Source organism: Zosterops lateralis (assembly GCF_965231275.1).
Source record: "Zosterops lateralis genome assembly, chromosome: 1".
In the NCBI taxonomy this organism is placed as follows: domain Eukaryota; kingdom Metazoa; phylum Chordata; class Aves; order Passeriformes; family Zosteropidae; genus Zosterops; species Zosterops lateralis.
This window is the reverse complement of record NC_139762.1, coordinates 125,880,057-125,887,538: the sequence shown is the minus strand read 5'-3', so window position 1 is coordinate 125,887,538 and position 7,482 is coordinate 125,880,057. Positions and strand designations below refer to the sequence as shown.

The 7,482-nt window shown below is 35.6% G+C and overlaps 1 long non-coding RNA gene across 9 annotated transcripts in view; it reads left to right on the top strand.

Moving 5' to 3' along the window:
- The first annotated feature begins 2,457 nt into the window (after positions 1–2,457).
- LOC310912756 overlaps positions 2,458–7,482 on the top strand; it is a 65,923-nt gene continuing 60,898 nt past the window's right edge. For all 9 annotated transcript variants that reach the window (XR_014590708.1, XR_014590709.1, XR_014590710.1 and 6 more), the window contains exons 1-2: positions 2,458–2,675; positions 2,836–2,900. This is a non-coding gene — a long non-coding RNA (uncharacterized lncRNA). The remainder of the gene's footprint in view (positions 2,676–2,835; positions 2,901–7,482) is intronic.

The window sequence follows — 7,482 nt, the reverse complement described above, 5'->3', positions numbered from 1 at the left end:
CTGCCAGCCAGTAAATCCAACTCTCGCCTGTCAAAGCCAGAAAATGATTCTATTATTGTTGGAAGAGAAGCCAAAAAGGAAGTACAGGATTTAACCCCTTCTTGCAAGGATGCTCTGCACTGCTTGGACAATGAGAAAGCCCATTACAAAGCTTGAATAAAATTTTTGCTTTTCTTAACTGTATTATAAACAGGAAGTTATCTGAGAATGTCTATAGAGAAAATATTTCTGCAGTACAATAGTAGTCTGTGGCAGAACATAGCCTATTCAAGGAGCTTAGATTGTTTGATAGTGTCTCTGTATTGCTTTTTAAAAAAAATATTTTCACTTGCTAGAAATTTTCTGCTGCAAGAAATCTCTATCATTTAATATGTATACGAATTATAAGACCCTTCTAATAATCAGTGTGAACATTAGATGATGTGTAAAGGTGAAATGTTTTTGAAGGGTTTGACTTTCATTGTCCTTCAAAGCCAGTATACCGAACTAGCCTCAAAACCATAGTTTGTCCCAGTGTCCCACATCTAAAAACACAGATTCATTTTTCAGAGCTTTGAACGTGTTTGGTGTATTGTGTTGACTGAAGGCATGCACCATGGCTGATCTATTGACCCTTGTGCTAAAATGGGCCAGCAGCAAGAGTTGTGAGTTGGCAGCTAATGGGACAAGGCTGTGACTATGAGACCTTCTCCTCTGTCCTGGGAGGGGAGAAACTGGTAAGACCTTGGTACTCACCAGATGATTCCTGTCTATACCACACTTCTCCTGGCACAGCAAGGCTTGGAAGGCTACACAATGAGGCACAAGATGCCTGCATATTTGCTGCCAAAACAGCCACCCCCTACCTCCTCTAGGAAGGTCACTAGCTGGCTGGTTTCTTGTCTGGCTGGCTGGGAGCCTCCAATGGGTAAGAACTGGCCACAAGCCACTGGGCAGCTATGCTGAGCCAGGGGAGCAATACAGCTACACCTTGAGGGTCAAATTAAAATTATGTCAGGCTGGATATTAACCCACCTGTAACCCACGGCAGGGGAAAAAATGGCAGCATTTAGACACGTTGAAAACTCACATGCTCAGGCATGAAAGCTGTATTTAGTTGGAAATTCAGTGGGGCCAAGAGTATTGTAGTTTGCTCTTCATACATTTGGTTTACAGTTTTGAGTCAGTTCTCAGCACTGCAGAGTCAACCCAGCTAAAAAAGAATGAGACAGTTTAAGCCTGTTGGACAACAGAAATAAAACATTTCCCTCCCCCACACAAACAATTTGGTTTTGTCTCCCAAGTCTGCATGCCAGCAGTGCTCAGAACCTCCTAATGCAAGAATTCTTCAGGAGAATTTTGTCAATGATGTTTCAAAAGTCAGAGAAAATTTTCAGGATACGTGACCACCATCAGTGCTTCCTTACTGACATGTGATGATAACCACATTTTAACTTAAACCTGCTTTTTTCTGGTTGCCATCGCTTTGCTCCAGTGTGTTTTGCTCAACGGCCTCTGTTTTCCACCTTATCAAAGAAAAGAAACAGGGAGAGGCAGCAATAATTTCCGTGTACACTAAGAGCAGCATATAGGTTTAACCTACAGCTCTCCAAAGCATAAAGAAATGTGTTGCATAAAGACGTAAGGTCTCAGAGCAGCTGAGTTCAGGCCTCCCCCAGCTGCAATCACAGCATACCAGAATGGGGGCAATCCAAGGTTGTGCTCCCAATGAGCTTCCAAAGCTTCAGGCAGCAGAGCCAGTGCAGAAGTGGCTTTGCAATGCATCCTAAATTTAGTAAGGTCATGTAAATACTGCCTGGCAGGTGTAAATACCACCACTGGTGATCCTCCAGTGGGAAAGTACTACCACAGATCTATAAATATTGATGGGGCCATCACTTGAAGTGTAATCACTCAGCCAAGTGGTCTAATGAAATCAGTGTAACTTTGAATGATTTCAGGAAACTGGAAAATCAGGAAAAATTCTTGAGCAATTTTATCTATTAGGGGATAAGATGTCAGATAATTTGATCCAGATTGATAGACTGCATTTGGCAGCATCAGAAAATCCTCAGTTCTCTGATTTTTGTTGAAAGAAAAGGTGAGGAAAAGAGACAGCTTTAACAACAATTTAAACATGATGCATATTGTTAATGCACTAAAATTTTATGGAAAAATATATATATTCAATATCTACTGTTGCAATCTATCAATATAATCTTATTTTTTTATAATGAGTGGCTAGTACTAGATGGTTTCTTTCACACTTGTAGTGGGGACAGTTTTATTAAATATTATTGGGTTTTATATTAATCATGCTCTCTAGGTAGAGCTGTGAATGTGCTTTAACAAATTACCATGTGAGAAAACACGATACTCTCACCTGTTACGTTTGTGGAGTGCAAAGGTTGAGATATTTTTAAAAGAATCTTTTAGCAGTGAGCTAAACAAATATTGATAGTGTGCTTGGGAGGAGGAGTTATTTCAGGTTAAGCAACATTAACAACACAAAACTCTTCGGATCTAAGCACGGAATTTAACCTTTGATACTGCAAGTTTTCAAGAGACTTTGAACCAAAATGCATTTATTACTTAACCACAAGAGGTCATCATAACACTGCTCTAAGACACCTCACTCCAGTTTTTTTTTTTTTCACCTGCACTGAGAGAACTTGGAAAGAAACATGAAAAAAAAGGTATAATTTTCAGCTAATCTAAAATTAGTGATAAATCTGCCATATACTGATTATTTACTCAGAAGTGACAAACAAAATCCTTCTGTGTTACCAATGTTTTGGCCATATCCACACTTTTTTCTCTGAACTTCCTCTATTTTTTTTTCTTTTTTTATCACAGTAAACAGCTCTTAGCCACGAGGTTAATACTGAAGAACAAGTGACAAAGAATCAGCAGAAGAGTGAGTAAGTGGTGTTATATCATTGGACCTTTGGCTAAATCACATGAATTCAAGGTTACTATTTTTTTCATTAGAAGTATGTAGATACATTATTTTTTTCATATTGGAATCTCATTTAGACGTCTATATCAGCCTTAGGTAGGCAGATCTCTGTTTAAATGTTGCTTTCGCTTATACAGAAACAAAATTCACTCAAGTCTTGCCTCTTCAATTATTTACAAGATAATTAGCATTATGAGTGACAGATTCATTCTTACCAGTATACAATGGTGTGTCAATGTATGGGTGAAACAGATTTCTTCATCTGTGTGTATATTGACTCTTCGTTTGACTGTGGGAGATTTTTTGACCAAATTTCCTATCCTGTCAGTGGAAAATGCTCCTCCCTTACTTGATAATCAGAACTGGTTTTAAAAGCATAACCTGTTTTTCCAAATGTTGCACATCCCTACCCCCCAAAAATGGATAATTTTTTTGGATTGGTTAAGTAAAAATTATAAGATGTGCATTACTCAGATTAAAACTATTTTAATTTTCTAACACAATTTAATAGCATCTAAACAGATTTAAATACTTTTGGAATGAAGTGTTTATTTTGATTTTTTTTGTTGTATATCTTTTTGCTTGAAAGACAATTACATCAAAACTCCCTAACCTCTGTAAATTCTGTAATGTTCTAGTGTAAATTTCTGATGGGTGTGACCCATTTCTAAAAATCTTTCCAAGATGTGACCTGTTGAAATACCTTATTTTCTGAAAAAATAGTAACAAAACAATTCTGACTGCAATATGTAAACTGAGATTCAGCTTTTCTGGGGTGCTGAGTACCTGCAACCCTTGTAAAATGAGTATCACAAACAATTGGATACTGCATGGACCCTGGTACTCCATGGAGTGATACAAGTATGTTGACACAGGTAGCAGAAGTGTAGCTCAACCATAGAGAACACAATTATTTTTATCTAAGTCTCTGAGCTTTGTTCAACTGCTCTTATCTATGAAGAAACAGTTCAAATGCAGTTAAATCTGTGACTGCTTAGAAGTAAAAATGTATTAAATAAATATCTCCTATTTTCATAAAATATGTGAATATTGAGAATGATAGACTATATGTGTACAGACATAATCCAGCAACCACGCTTTGTAGCTATTTTTAAATCGTGAAAATGATGCATTTCCACACAGATCATCTTGATAGCTAAGCCCTCTTGTGCCAAAAAAATGTACCCAGCTGACACACCCAGTGTTAACCTGCAGCCTGGCCAATTTACTCTATCTTTGATGAGAGAATTCACAGCGAATATGCACCCCTAACTTTCCTATCACCTGATTCAGTTTTGATTGAATTTACATAAAATGCATCTTTTACAACTGTTTCTTGTTAGAAGTGTTATTTTGATATTGGATTCACCAATGTCACTCATTGATGTTATGAAATGTCAAAGAGCTCCCTTTCCCCCCTCCTTTGCTTTCAAAAGATAATCTAGCAGCTTTTTAGGTCAGCAAGCCTTTTAGTTTTTTGCTCTTTGTTCAAGGAATTACATGCCAGTGTAATAAAAAGATCTTTATCTGACACTTAGAGTGGTAAGTCTGTGGAGGGAAACTGGGAGAAAATCATTATCAGTAGGTATAAATATAGAGAAAAGCAGATTTGAGCAAACTAACACTGCTCTGTAACGTTTTCAGAAGTGAAGATGGAAATTTACAAAGTTTGTACACTCTTAAAAATTGGGCAACTTTGGTCTGAAAAATTTGTACTTTTGGGCACTGATAGTCACACAAACTCAGCAGCCTCCTGTTTAGACTCATGTTCTGGCTTATTCTACTGAGGATGGCAAGACTCAGATCCTGTGTTAACCTTAAGTCTTTCTCTGCACAACGTCAGTACTTTTTTCCAGTTATCTTGATTTTCTATGCTCTTCATGAAAAGATTTTGTGCAGATGAGCACCCTTTTCTCTTGATCAGTTATTCCTTAACTGTCACAAAATTCACCATCAATAGGTAACATCTTTAGATTTCTTCAGGGTTTTAAGCTTGACACAACCTGGAAACAAAATAAAGATGATAAAACTTTGAGATAAAAAGTACTGACAAATCAATATGAAGTGCAAGTGGTCCATTAATTCCCCACACTTACAGCCCTCTGAGGACCACCACTCAAAGGTTTTCTTCATCATCTTACTAACTTCAAACACGGATGCAAATTCTGACAGCTTTTTTCTCAGATCAATAGGCAATTAATATTTTTGACCACCAATTTAGTCTGCTTCAGAAAATAGCCAGAAGATGTACATGACTTCAAAATGCAGCATTCTGCTGGCATGACACTGACATGATTTTAGATTATATTGCCTACATCCCATTCCTTGTCATCTTCATTACAGTACCATTTCCCAATTATGACTTCCATCTCAAAAGGTTATGAATAAAGTCTTAAAACTGCAATGTACTGCAAAATCAAAACTCTGTTTCAGCAGGGAGATGAATAGAATCGAAGTCGATGATTAATATATTTTATTTAGCCCCATGAATTGGATAGATTCAAAAAGTATGTTCAGCTTCAGACTTAAGCCTGATGTGTTACAGAATTTTCACTAGGTGGTGCAATAGTATCTTTGTGAACATGCTATTCCTATTCTGAACTCCTGTGCCAGGAGCTTGGCGTATGCAAGGATGTTCTGAACTAAAACTATATATATTGTAAATGGGGCATTTAATTTGGGAATATATTTTTCGTCAATTTCAACCTTTTTAAATTTCTGACAAGGGTTTTGCTAGGTCTGATACCTCATAAGAAAATATTAAAATATGGAATTATTAATTTCATTTCTTTTTTTTTTAGCCTCAGATTCATGAATGCTTTATAGTTGATGGAAAATAGTAACACAGAAAACAGCCCAGATAAAAACTTGGTACTTCTGGTTGTTGCTGTTGTTTGTTTAATGCATGCAGTAAGGAAGAAAACCAAACTCTAGTTCACAATTTACATAAATATTTGGCCAACTGAAATTCTCAAAAATGTAATTTTATATGAATACACACTTTTCAATTACTTCTTTGCATTTTAAATGTTAAAATCTCTTTTCAAGGCATATTGCTTTATAATATAAAGATATTTACATTAAGAAATATATTAAGAAGACTTTCAATCATATTCTAGCTTCTCAAGGTTATTAATTTGAGAAATATTGGTGGTAAGGTTTAGAATTTTTCAAGATATTATATTTTTGTTAGAGACCCTTCTCTTGATATCTGCATGAATAATTATTCTTTATCAAAAGATTAATTTGATATCAATCAAAATTTTGACTATCAAAAGATTAGTTTTCTATGAGATTGTGTTTTCAGAAGAAAGATTACATTGTTTTACAATAAAATGTCAAGGTGATAGATTTAAAATTATTATTCACATATAACTATTTTAATCCATTTAATACATTTTAATCCATACATTTTAGTTCATGGCTTGATTTGCTCTTATTATGTTATACCAGTTCTTTGGCTTCAGGCCAGGAATGCAATACCTGGACATTGATTATTCTGATGATTTATGAAATGGCTGTTAGTAATGTTCACAATTAATGTATGAAAATAAAACAAGAGATCAGATATTGATTCACATTGAGGAAGGAATAAAGTCTGATAATATGTTTATTTACCTTATTTCCTCCACACTTAACAGAATCAGAATCAAAATAGAGTTTAATTATATAAAATGATTTAAAAATAAATAACCATCAGATACAGTGGAGACTGCTTAGGACTGCTGCTGGCAATGCTGATAAAATCTAATTTTAGAAAGAAACAAAGCACATAGAAATTATGTTATGTTACATTATTAATAAGTGCCTTACTAACCATTTAAGCACTTGTGTTGATAGATTGCTCCCTCTATGACACACTGCAACCTCATTCATAAATTAACCTCAGTCTTTAGTAAAACAGCAGAGTTGGTTTTAAACCTTAATTGTGATTTTTGAGATTTAGATATAGAGTTCTTTGAGCTCCTTTTTTAATTCCTGATTAAACAAACCCACACACCAGCACTGCAGCACCATGGGTGACTGAGCTGCCGTAGCACACCATCATAAGGACTTAAACACTAGAAGAAATTCTCTTGTGGATAATATTCAGGAATTCAAGTATCTAAGGTATTCAGGTATTCAAGCACTATTCAGTTGTTCTAAAATTCTGGGTAGATTATGCTGCAGGACTTAGATTTTTAGATCAGATTTATCAGGGGAAGACTCTTAAAAAATTACACTTTTCTCCTGCAAGTTTTTTATGAATGACAGCTCTCAAGAAATGCACAACTAAATTGTTCAGGGAAGCATGATATTAGATAGATAAAACAACACCTTTTCTTAAAGAGAGTTTTAGCATAACTATATTTAGTTATACCCTTCTGTAATGGTGCAGCAGAGCTGAAAGGAACCTGAAAGATCATCTGGAACCCTCCTTGTCTGGGGTACCTTTGTGACTTCTTGTGGTTTGTGACTTCTGACATACACTTATCTGCTGTATTCCTAAATATTTTATAAGCAGTTTGCTGCTGTGTTTCACAGTTCTTTGTGGAACTGTCCAT